The sequence below is a fragment of the Parus major genome, chromosome 11, assembly GCF_001522545.3.
Source record: "Parus major isolate Abel chromosome 11, Parus_major1.1, whole genome shotgun sequence".
Classification (NCBI taxonomy): Eukaryota; Metazoa; Chordata; class Aves; order Passeriformes; family Paridae; genus Parus; species Parus major.
The window spans coordinates 1,151,528-1,164,286 of NC_031780.1; the positions used below are offsets into that span (position 1 = coordinate 1,151,528).

The 12,759-nt window shown below is 49.7% G+C and overlaps 1 protein-coding gene across 3 annotated transcripts in view; it reads left to right on the plus strand.

Annotated features, from left to right (window-relative positions):
* The first annotated feature begins 6,255 nt into the window (after positions 1–6,255).
* The window catches only part of ANKRD11 (ankyrin repeat domain 11), a 121,769-nt gene continuing 115,265 nt past the window's right edge, over positions 6,256–12,759 (plus strand). Inside the window, exon 1 of one of the 3 annotated variants that reach the window (XM_015639873.3) lies at positions 6,256–6,351. The gene's annotated coding sequence lies outside the window, so the exon portion shown is untranslated. Of the gene's footprint in view, positions 6,352–6,447; positions 6,660–6,717; positions 6,737–12,759 lie in introns of those variants that run through there. The other 2 variants (XM_015639872.3, XM_033517306.1) reach the window with 2 other exon arrangements.

The window sequence follows — 12,759 nt, forward strand, 5'->3', positions numbered from 1 at the left end:
TTGGGGGCTGCCGGGGGGCACCCGGAGGGGGCAGGGGGTGGGAAGGGGCTGCCGAGAGAGGGAGGATGGCTTGGGGGTGGTGGTTTGGAGGGCCGCAGAGAGAGAGCCCGGGGCTGCTCGGTGTTTTGGGGTGCGCAGGCTCGTGGGGAGCCGTGGGAGGAACTCGGAGCTCCGTGTCGAGCCCGCAGCCCGGGTCCCCCCCTTCCGCTCTCCGGACCCCGATTTTTGGGGTGGGGATGTTTTTTTCGCAGGGGTGCGGGGAAGTGGGGGGGAATTGCGTTTTGGGGTGAGCTCTGCGCTGGGAGGAACAATACCAAAAGTTGTCTGAAATGGTAATTTCCGTTTCCCATTTCATCATCCCCGGGTAGGCGTTAGCCCTGCGTGTGTGTGCGCAGGGCCGGGGCCGCACCGAGCCCAGCCGGCCCCAGCCCAGCGGCTTTTATTTATTTCTCAGTTTAATCTTTAAATCGCTCCGTGTTTCTGTCCTCCGAGGAGCCTTTGTGTGCCGGGGAGGGGCTGCTCGACACCTTTGCCCCTTAGCAGAAAGGAAGGGGGTGGGGGGAAGAAAAAGCCTCCCAAGCCCAAACAGCTGCAGCCCAGGACGAGCCTCCCCCAGGCCGGGGATGGATTCATGTTTAGAAAGGCAAATGACCTCGGAGGGAGCCGGGATGAGCCGAGCCCTCGGTGCCCTCTGCCCTTTCCCAGAGGGAGCAGCTGTCCGGGGTGTGCGGCTCAGAACGGGCTCTTCATTGAGGCACAGGGGCCGTGTGTTTACGGCTTGGCTTCTGCTCCGGGCTTGGGGATCTGTTTTGATATCCAGTTGCAGGAAAGGGTTCCTCCCCCCTCCTGGTTTTGTACACAAAGTGCTCTCTCACCACTGGGGACATGGCTCTATAGGCAGAGAGTGAATTCCAGGCAGCTCTTGAAGCAAAATTCCCTGCTGAGATGGCTTCTGAAATGGGGTATACACACCATTTTTACCCTCTCTGTAGGCAAAGATCTTTAGGTGGAAACATCTGTACTGCCTTGCAGTGGTTGTGTGCTTTCCTGAAATATATATAAATTTAAGGAACTTGGAGTTTCTCCTTTCTTTGTTTTGTTCATAAAATGGAACATTTTTATGTAATGACTCCAATTATTTCCTTTTTCTGTGGGGGGAAAACCACTCCACGGAGTCATGGAGAGGGAAAAGGAGATTAACTCTCACATGTTTCCCAACGGCATCGATACATTCTTTGTGCGTGCCCTGCCAGGAGCTCAGTATTTAACTTGATTAGCTTAAAAACGGGAAAAGTTGGCGTTTCCACAGGCTGGATTTCCTGGCAGGTTGGAGCAGTCGGAGGTGGCTGTGGAGGGGTTTGGAAGGGGATGTGGAGCGAGCCCTGCGCCTCGGCGGGGAAGCTCTGGGCACGGCGTTCGCTCGCAGAGCTCCGTGACCTGTTTTCTCTGGGTGGGAAGCGCTGGGCACGGCCGGGCCTGGCTCCGAGGGCTCCGGGGCTCCGTGTCAGCCGCTCCAGGCCTCGGTTCCTGCCTCGGGGGGGGTTTGTGGAGCTCAGCGCTTTCCAAGCAGGAGAACTCGCCGGTGCTGCGGGAGGGATCCGACCTGCCGGGGCACATCGTGGGGCTGTGCCGGGAGCCCGTCCGGGCCGGCCGGGGCTTGTGGCACCCCGGGCTGTCTGACTCAGTGCGAGGGCTTGCTTTGCCAAACTCGCAGCGAACAACACGCTGGGCTTGGAGCACGGCGAGCCCTCGGTTCCCGAGGCTTTTTTGCCTCATTCCTGTTGTAAATAGTGGCCGAGGAGCCCCGGCCATGTCGGCACTGGCTGGAAGCTGGAGATGTTGCGTTTCGTGTTCCACACTTGGTTTTGCTGTTCAGTTCTGCTTCTGCTTTTAGGAATGAACTCTTGTCTCTTGTCTGTGTCTCCATTTCATAAAAAAGCAGGGCTCAGAGTGAGCTGGTTTTTTTTTTTTTTTTCCCCCATTGGCAGCTTTTTGTTTTTATGATGTTGCAACAGCATTTTCTCAGACTTAAACCTGCAGATTGTCCAGTTTGAGGGTTGGGTTTGGATGGGGGAGGAAATCTTTAGAAAAAGCCCCAGAGCAAAAACCCCTTCGGCTTAATTTCTTCCTTCGTGTGTGGCAGGCAACCTGATAAGATGATTTTATTTTCCACTCGTGTTTTAGTGGACTCGGTCCCCCCAAACGCTCGTGAACAAAGCGTGGCGTGGCGTCGTGCCGCGTTCTTCCGCTGCTCAGCAGAGCAGACAAATGCATTTCTCTGGGGTCAGTGAGACTCGTCGTGTTAATCAATACTGTACCAGCAGTGTTCCCTTTCCAGGGAACCAGATGGGCTGCTTACAACTGGTGCTGATTATTTTAACTGTGTAATTGTAACATGGCTGTGTGATGACAGTGTTTCCTGCAGATACTTCAAAGGAAGGTTCCTGACGAGTGTGTCTTTACAGCGTTTAATCTGTCCTCTTTGTCTTTATGTTGTGGCTTTTGGACATGTGTTTGAAGTACTAAGAGGTTTTTTTTTTTTTCTCCTTACCTCCAGCTTTTCTATACATTAAAAGGAGGCAGTGCTCTGGAATGATGAAGTGTCTCCAGTGTGGGAATAAACCCAGGGTTTTAGTGGCTCCCACAGTGGTCGGTTGGTTTCAGTGAGTTTTAGATCCAGGCAGTGACTAAGCCAAAAGCTGGGAAGAGATTTAAGTGGCTGTGAGGAAATGGCAAGATTTTTTTAAAATAGCGCATGTGGCTTTGTTTTGGGGAAAATATGTTGTGTGGTGACTTGAGTCTTAACTGGGACAGGCTAATTACTCGGTGAAGAAATCCTTCTCCGAGGGAAGGAAAGGCACAGGGCTGGAGCTGGTTAATTACATTTTGTAAAATTATGGAGTGACGGCTTTCTGAGGAGGTCTGCCCCTCTTCCTGCCCTGTACCTGAATTTCAGGCTCAGCAGTTGCCTTACGGATTGAAATTCCTCCTGGGTATTAAGATTTAATGGTGGTAGACCCAGAGCAAGTAGTGGCAGGTACTGCTGCTTTTCAGTACAGCAAAGCAAATAATACTGGAAAATATTTACATGGGGGTTGTTATTCTCCTCCTATTTCCTTGATGAGCTCTAGTAAAGGTGCTTGTGTGCTCCCTCCATCGCCGGGGAGAATTCCCTGTATTTCGGTTGTAAAAGGCTGCAGAGAGGAACCGGTGTCTCCATAGCAAAGATTCCAGTGTTTCGTGATCAGCTCACATATATTTTTACCCCATCTAATTTAAACCAGTCTGCACGACACTCACAGGAATGATTTGTATGCAGCTTTTAAATATTTTCCTCCTTCCTGCGTGAGGGATTAGCGGCACAGAGCTGCTTTTTCGGAAGGTTCTCAGCCAAGTGTTACGTAATTTGTGTGCCACCGATGCACGGCCATAAAAAATACTCCCATCAATGTTAAGGGAAAGCTTGTGTAGGCAATTATTTGAAATCACTAGCGTCCTAAGCAGGTTTGTGCAGCCTTAAAATCTGGGCAAAACGCTGCCTTTGGAATCCTGCTGGGAAGGGGGGTGGGAAGCTGTCAGCGCCCGTGGTCTGGAGGCTGGTTTTGAGCACATTCTACTCCACTTTTTAAGCTTTCCTCTGTGAGAACTGGTGTTTTCTGGTGTGTTTTTCTCAGGCGACTGTTGGGTATTTAAAAATCTTAATTTCTCTGAGTCTGGGTGGCGGTGCTTCAGCTGAGGCTGCTTATGGGTGATGCCAATTTGTAATCTTCTACGAGAGTATGGGGGAAAAAAAAGTAAAAAGAAGCTTAAATGCTAATAACAGTGAAAAATCTGCTCGGTGTGGAGCGCATATGAAGAAAGAGGGTGCACGTCGGGCTGTGGAGTCTCTGTCAGCTGAGCTGGGGGCTTTTAAAAATCTGCTCTAATTTTTATGCTGCATGTGGAATGGCTAATCCCATAAAAGCCTCGCACCTTTTGACAGATGAAACGCTGCTGTTCTTCACTTATTTGAGCAAAATATTTTTATAGATGGTATTAGCTCTGTGGCTCTGAGGGTAATGCAGTCCTTACACAAGAAAGATCTTGCTTTGATCTGACAGCTTTCAAGATCCATTTCCAATCTTGGAGTTCCATTAAGTCTGTTTGTAATGGTGCCCTCAGACTCTTTCTCTATTTATGTGACTCTTTGGGGTGTTAATGTTGCTCTGTATTTGGGTTCTCTCTAATAAACTGAAGGAATAATTGGGGTCAGGAAAGGAAATAATCATGTTAGAAGGTGCAGTTAATTATATCAGGTATTTTGGGCTCCAGAATTCTTCGTCTTGGTTCTAATGTTTTAAGTTGTAGGATATAGTGAAATTATCAAATCACCAAAGCAGGACAGTGGGGCAGGGTGATGTGTGATGGTTAATTCTGGGAGTGTGAATTGAAGTGTGGCTTGATGTCCATGAGGGCTGTGGAGGATAGGAGGGATGGTTTCTCTGGTGAGCAGCCCTTTCTCTCTTCTGTGGGGGAAGAGGTGGTCTTCTGTGTCCATCCAACGGGATCTACATGGTCCTGTGCCCATCCATCATGATTTAAATGATCTTGTGTCCATCCTACATGACCTACGTGGTCTTGTCCCCATCCAGTGGGACCTTTGTGGTCCTGTGTCCATCCAACGTGATGGATTTGGTTCTGTGTTTGTCCAGTGGGGTCTTTGTGGTCCTTTGTCCAACAAGGTCTGTTTGGTCCCGTGTCCATCCAACGTGGTTGTGTGTACACCCAGTGGGATCTCTGTGGTCATGTGTCTATCCAGGGTGATCCATGGGGTCCCCTGTCCCTGGAACTCCCACGGGAGCCCCGTGCTCAGCAGCCTCCCCGCTCCCTCTGCTCCTCCTCCCTTGGGGCCCTGCCGGTGTCTGGCCAGACCTCACGTCTGAGAAACCATCCTGGCTTTTCCTGCCCCTCTCAGCGCTGGCTGGGAAAGCGTGAGCTCCCAGAGAGCGCAGCTGAATCCCCGGTCTCCGCGCGGGTAAGGCGTGTGGCTCGTTGCCGTGTGGCTGCTGTGAGCAGAGGCTGGATTTGCAGCCTGGGAAGGCCGAGGGATTGGGAGACACTTCCTCACGGTAACCCCACGGCGGGCGGGTGGCAGCGCCGGGGAGGGAACTGGCTGCTGGAGTCAGAAGAAAGTGATGTTTTTTTCTAGGTCAGGGTTGAAGGCACTGTCAGGGTGGTGATGTGCAGCATATATTACTGTCTGCATTGTCCCTGCCATATGGATGTGTGCACACTGCCCTTGGCATTCAGGCATTGAATTATTTATCCTCTCCAAATCTGGAGGCAGCCTTTCTTCCCCTGTCTCGAAGAAAACCAAACTTATCCGATGAGTGTTTTTAAAATAAACCTTCTGCTGTGAATTACTGCAGTGGCAGGAGCAGGGTATTGATTGTATGTTGCGTTTGGATTTGGAAACCAAGGGTTGCAACACTGGATATCTTGTGGAAACACTGAAATATTTATTTTGCTGTTAGGTGTGAGTGTGTCTGTGCTGGTGCTGGGTTTGTATGTGGCTGAAGTGCCATGTAATGAAATTTCCGGACTTGGAGAATGGAAAGGGGAGAAAACTTTGTAGTATGTGTAAAAGCAGCTGTGTGTGAGGGGATGGGTGTTTTTCCAGGGAGAAGGCACGTCCTTTCCTCTTGTGCTGTGTTGGATTTGCTGTGAGAGCAATGTTAAGGTGGTGCTTGTTTGGGTGATGGGCTTTGGGTCCATGGGCTGTCACGATGGGCTGGTTCCAGGCTTGGGAAGCAAAGGCTGGAGGGAGCTGGCTCTGTAATTATTTTCAAGAGACTGACAGCTTTGCAGGATAGAAAAGGTCTAGAATAATTTACCTTTAGAACAGCATAAAGCTGCTAAAACTGTGTCACAGGCATGGGGAAGAATCAGAGAGTCATGAAGGGAGATGTTACCCTCTAAAAAATTCACCACAATCCGAAGGCAGTGTGTCCCTGAAGGCTCAGCAGCCAGAGGCTGGGCTTGGAAATACGGCACTGCCCTCAATATCGGGATGTGAAATGAAAGGATGTGTAATTAGGAACTCCAAAAAAAAAAAAAAAAAATAGGCATTAAATAGCTTTAGAGGTGAATGGAAGCTTCATTATTAAGCACCAACTGCTTAGCTGCAGTTCATGGTGCCTCTTCCTTTCAAATCATGCACACATGAAAGTGCTCCCCGCCCCCAGCCAGGGCCTTATCGGCTTATCTGGGCAGGAGTTCAGAGCCATAAAAACTATATCCTGCTTACACCTTCCAGCCGATCCTGTGACCTGTGCTGTGTAAACAAGTTGTACCAGGAGCTCCAAATGACTGGTAAGTGGCTGGGTTTCTGCAGGCTGGTTAGGTCCAGGAGGAGCCAAGATAAAGTTCCAAGAAGTTCCCCTTTGGGAATGGTCTCCTGATAGCTGCTCCAGGGAGGAGGTGGCGGGGCTGAGATCCTGCTGACTGTGGCAGTGACTGTATCCCATGGAAAGCACTTTGGGATAGACTTTACACTCCGGGGCTGGTGTTTTCCACGTTCTGCAGGAGGATGGCTGTGGCAGATTGTGAAATGTCAGCGTTGTGGTAACAGCACCGACCGGCGCTCCGCGGTTGCGTCAGGCCTTGGATGTGCTGGAGATGTAAGCCTGTCTATAAATATATCCATATATCTTTGGATGGATGAGATTAGCCGTGGCAGTGCTGGGAAGAGATGTAGGTAATGCGGGGAAGGGGTGTGTGTGTGGGGGGGACACAAACATCCTGCTCCTGCCTGTGCTCTGGGGGGTTAAATACCACCGGGCGCTCCGGTTACGGCGCTTGGCCGCTGCCCACCCCGAGCTGTCTCCGTGGTTTCATCTTGCAGCTCGGCACAGGCAGATCCATTTATCCAAGCTGGGCTGTAACGAGCGAGTTCAGGGATTTAGTGTGTGAAACTTCACCTTTCTCAGCAGCCCAAGGGTCGAGTGCACGGGTTTGAAGATGAAAACCTGTTCTCCTTGAATGTTGATCTTTTTTATTCGTGTGGTTTCTTGTCCCTACATATGGGGAATTTGTTGGGTTTGGGAATTAGGCTGGCTGGTGGCTGCTCTGGTTTCCCTCCTCGCCGTGGCCTGTCCTGGCACATGCTGGGGTCCTGCGTGGCAGCTCTCCTGGCTCTGGGCTCTCTGTTCCTCATTTTCCCAGCAGCCTGGAAGGTTTCTGGCTCTCCCAGGAGATCAGAGGTGCCCTGTGTTACTCAGCTGCTCCATGGTGAATTCAGTTCTCTTCCCCTGTGATCAGCACTGGCACTGAGGTGTTAAACTGGTTCTGTGGTGAGAGACAAGTTCCTCGGAGTTAGTCCAGGGGGGAAGGGATCAGACAAGAAGTCAGATTCATGGCTCTTTCCCGGTGTGCTGAGTAGAGCTCCTTGGCTGGGGAGCTGGAGGCTGTAGTCTTAAAATGCTGCATTTAATTTCCTCCTGCAGTGTGTTCTGTCTGTGAGCTTCCCCTGCTTCACCCACCAGGAAAGTTTTGTCTCCCTCCTGTCCATCCCTCCCCTTTCCCAGGAGCCCCATCTGATGGAGGTTCTACTCTTGCCTTGGTCCTCCCCATCCAAGATTCTTGTCTCTAATTTTAGCCTGTCTGCCTTTTGAGGTCCCCTCCTGTCTGTTCCTGCCTTTCTCCTTCTCTCTGAATTGTTCCTGCGTCTTCCTCTCCCTCGGGAGAGCTGGACCTTGTTTTTGCATGGTGGGGGGGAAGTGCTTGGGAGAGGAGTGAAGTTGTGGGTGTGTTGAGGTGAAGGCTCCTGGGGCGTGGGGAACGCTGGCAGGGATGTTTGGGGTGCTGTGCCCTGTGCTCACAGGGAGCAGCTCCTTCCCTCTCCCGCATCTGCCTTGCTGTCCTTGCTTGGATCTGCTCTTGGAGTCTCTCTTTTGTGGATTTATCCTGTATTTGTGAGTGGGGCTCTCTCCCATGAGGTTACTGGTAGTGGGAGTGCTGCCCAGCAGCCTGGTGTCCCTGAATCTCTGCCCTTTTCCCTGCAGGAAAGCTGCAGGCTGCCTGGTTTTCCCTGGAATCTCACTCCATGTTAGCATGCATTTGCTTGTGTTTACAGAGAAAATGACTATTCTAACAGGCATCTGACACAGTCAGGCGTCCTCAAAGGGATGTGGAGCCCATCAGGGAGAGCAGGGAACCTGGTCCTGGAGCCTGGGCGTCCAGGAAGGCTGCTCATCCTGGTGGGATCCACCTGCTCAGAGCCCTGGGAGCACGGTGTGTGCAGCATAATCTGATTTGTGCTTGGAATATAAATCCTGGCTGTTGCAGACATGCAGCCTGGGGTTTTACAAGTTCTTTTGTGAAAACAGCATTCAGCCTCTCCACTGCTGCAGCAAGGAGCTTCCCTGGAAACCCAATCCCAGCAATTAGTGAGGTTTGCAGAGGATCCTAGCAACTGCTGCTGGGGTTGCATTGGCAGGGGTTAGGTTTTGTTTTTTAGGCTGTTTATAGTCACATTCTGAGCATTGTATGGAGATACATAAACTAAAGCACAAGAAGTTCCACCTCAACACGAGGAAGAACTTTCTGTGGAGGGTGGCAGAGCTCCCACCCAGGGAGGGTGTGGGGTGTCCCCCTCTGGAACCATTCCAAAGCCATGGATGTGTTCCTGTGTCACCTGCTCCAGGTGACTGTGCCTTGGCAGGGGGTGGCACTGGATGGTCTCCAGAGCTTCCAACCCTCCTCTGCCTGCATATCCTAAGGAGGGAAAGGTGGAGGGGGCCGTGGAGCTGAAGTGATGATGGGAGCACCGAGGCTCGGCAGGAAGCTGATCCTCGGGGAAACTGGAGCGGGGCTGGAATACATTGGGTGGTGTGTGACTTTGGTGTTTGTGGGTAACCTGAGCTCACCTGTGAGGAGTTTTGTTACCCAGATACTCTCTGAACTGACTTGCTTTTGTCAGCAGTGGCTGTGGCTGATTCGGGAGCGATGCTTTCCACGAGGGTGGTTATGTAAAACCTTAATGCGCTGCGTTCTTCCAGCTCGGCTTTACAACGTGCGCAGGGCTCCGAGTGGAACTTCAAAGGAGGGAGTTTGCTTTATGGTTGAACCTATGAGCAGTTTTATGTGCAGGGTGGAGTGAACTCGTGGAGAAGATTGCAGTTTTCCCACTGTCATAAAAAGTTACGATCCTCATGATCCAAGCATTGTTCCGTAGGCAGAGGCAGGAGGCAGATGCAGAGGTCAGTGGGAGCGTGCACGGAGCGAGCTCAGATGTGCCAGCGCAGTGAATGCCCTGCTCTGTGCTCCCAGCTCTCCCAAACGCCTTCAAAAAGTGCCTTGTGCTCTTTCTGGGGCTTCCTAAGAAACCTGCACCTGTGTTACTCGCAGAACAGGCAGAGCATTTCCATGGGAAAGGAACTTGGCAGGGCGGCCGTGGAAGGCGGCTGAGGGGGGGCTGTTTTCCAGGGCAGTATTTTAGACCCTTCTGAAAACGTGGCAGAGACTGTGAGTCAGTTTATAACCTCCTTCCTTTCTCTGGGCTTTTCTTTGGGGTACAAGCCAAGGGAGTTAAAAAAATAACGAAGTGGCTGCATCTTGACGAGCCTCATTCCAATTAACTTCCCTCATGCTCCAGAAGATGTATTCCCTAAACTGAGATACATTCCCTAAAAAAGGACTATTTAGGCTAAGTGGTGATGGTGGGAGAGTATGATCAGCTTTTACAGCCTTAGTTGTGGGCTTTTCTAAAAGTATTTCAGTGGCCTGTGCTGTCTCTAAGCCCTGGTGGGGTATAAAATTCTCCCAGCTGTGGAGAACCACCCCAAATTCTGTGGTATAAAACACCTTCCAGTTCTCAGTGAGTTATAGCTGATTAAAATAAGTCACTATTCCAGTTTCAGTCAGATCTCTCTAAATATAAACTTAACCTCTCGCTTCAACCATTTTCTGTTGGGATGGGGAGGCATAAATGTGATCTTTGTTTGCAGCCAGGAAAAATAAAGGTTTATAACATTCAGAAATGTGTATTTTAGATCTTCTGAAAACCTGTTCTTTAAAGTATGTTTCTCCTTGGAAGTGGGCAAATACCTTGGCTGAGGTGGGTCATTTCCCATTCTCTCAGCTTAAAGAATTATATTCTTATGAACAGACTAAAACTTAAGGGGGGCAGAAAAAGACTCTGATCCTTCCCTTTGGGTGATCCATTAGCTGCTCCAGCTGCCTTTTATTTATTTTTCTAGACACATGTGTGAATGTAAACATTTTATCTGGAATGGCCTTGCAAATGTTCCCGCATTAACATATATTGTCATGGAGAATAATTTTCATTTAACTGTAATTTGCTTTATATTTTCCTGCCTGGTTGCCATGGAAACTCAGACGGATGTGGCAGGGACTCCTCACAGGAGCCAGGTTATGGATTGCCTCTCTAATGGACCTCTGTTAATCACACTGCAGCCTGCACTGGAGGAACCAGGGCTCTTTGCAGGAGACACTTTATTTAGATAAACTGCGAGATGCCTGTGGTACCATGGCTTAATATTCAGAGTTACCAAGGGTGTTTTTCTCTTCTCCAGAAGTTTTTTTGTCATGAGAACTATGTATTACGATCCTGGAATTGAGATATATTTATTTAAATTTAATGTCGGGTAGACTTGATTTTCAATTTTCATTTCATTTGCTATAATGGCTTAACTGGTAATATTCTTTCCTGGATTCAGTTTAAGATCTGAAACGTTTGAAACAGAGCAGTGAAACATTTGTTATCCTTATCCCCGCACGAGAAGTTGACTTGCTTTTCATAATAATGTGTCTGTGCTTTTGTGTTTCCTTTTGGCTGCCAGCAAATAGAAAGGGGACAGAGATGGATTTCACTAAATTCATTACCTGTGGATTTTGGGGCTGTTTTGCACCTCTTGGTTTTGGCTGCCTTGTCTGTGTCTGTGTGAGCTGAGCCCACGCAGCTTGCCCAGAGAAGGGAAGGGATGTGGGGCAGGGTCTGGAGCATCAGGAGGGGCTGAGGGAGCTTGGGGGGCTCAGCCTGGGGAAGAAGAAGCTCCAGGGGGAGCCCCCTCGCTCTGGAGGTGCTAGAAAATGTGTAGATGTGACCCTTGGTTTAGTGATGGCATTGGCAGTGCTGGGCTTGATGACCTCCGAGGCTTTTCCAAACTAAACTCCTCTGTGATCTCCAGGATTATCAGCGCTCAGATTCCTGATGTTTTAGGATGCTGATCTCTGCCTTTTTGTCTGTGGCTTGTTGGATCCTTGGAAGGATCTGCCTTCTAACTACTGAGATAAGAATCATGGTGCCATGTGTTCTAAATGAACTCGCCAATTAACAAATGATTCATTTTTGGTTAATGCAGGGATGAGCTCAAGGAGAGAACATCAACCCCCCAGGATTCTTTGCTCTGGGTACTTCGATGGCAGAAACCTCAAATTGTAACTTAGAGACATCGAGTTGCATTTGTCTCCTGAATCACACCCCTCAAAATGAATTTCTGGGTGGGTTTTAAAGGGAAGTTGGTTTGGCCCTTCCTCTGCTGCTGGTTGTGGTCAGACGCCCATGGCCGGTTACGTAAGGCCGGATTACTCCAGCACGTGGATGCTTCCCCATGCATATGGTCTCACAGTTATTTCTTGGTTCTTTACAGGAGGAATTGGGTAACATTTTGTTCTGTAACTCAGGATGAAGAAACCCAGCATGTTTTTCTGTAATGGCGTATAAACAAGTAGCGTAACATCCTATTTCAGGCGTTTGGAGGAGGAAGGGCTCAGGAGGGGAGGCAGGGCTGGAGCAAAGCTTTATTTTCCTAGACCTACACAGCAGATTTTAGTAGCTCTGCCTTTGGTGGATGCTGTGAGTGTTACAAACGAGCTGGTTTCTGAGGTGTGTAAGCTCAGTTTGGTGCGTGCTGTGGGTGTGGAGGAGCCTTGGTTGTAGAGGTGACCCAGGTCCCCTCTGCATTTCTGTGTCTTTCACTGTGGTTCACAGACTGAGGCCAGTCTAATTTTAATAAAAGTCTGAAAAATGCCTTGGCTCTACTCAGAACTTTTAGGTCTTGTGTAGACTTCTTGCACTTTTCCTTTATTTTTATTTTTGCTCTCTTTTCTGTCTGTTGTGCCATGAACACTCAGAATTGAGCATTTGTGTTCTCCAGTGACACATTTGGGATTCCCAAATGCTCCTCTGCAGGTGGGTAGCTGAGGCCATCTGCATCCAGGCAGTGCCATCTCTGAGCTCTTGGATGGGACAGCCAGAATATGTGTCAATTTAGGAAATAATAAACTCTCTAACTATTGATTACTCTCTAATTCATAGACTTGCTTACATTTTATTCCATTTTTTGGACTCCCGGATCTGAGGCTGTGATCCCTGCACACCTGCCAGGTGTTTTTCCCAAAGGTGTGTCCCTGAAGGGTTGGTGATGAATGGCATTGTTGTAGGTGCTAATGTGGCTAAGTCACCTTTAGTGACCTGGGAGTGGACTCCTGCACCTGATAATTGGGTTAAACATTGGCTCATGGCAGCCAGGAGAGCAGAGAGGCTTTGGTGGCCATTGAGGTGTTTGGCTGCCTTGGAAGCTTCGATTTGAGGAGACTCTTCATCAGGAATAGGAGTGTCAGGACAAGGGGGATGGCTTCATGCTGTCAGAGGGCAGGGACAGATGGGATATCAGGGAGAAATCCTTCCCTGTGAGGGTGGGCAGGCCCTGGCACAGGTGCCCAGAGCAGCTGTGGCTGCCCCTGGATCCCTGGAAG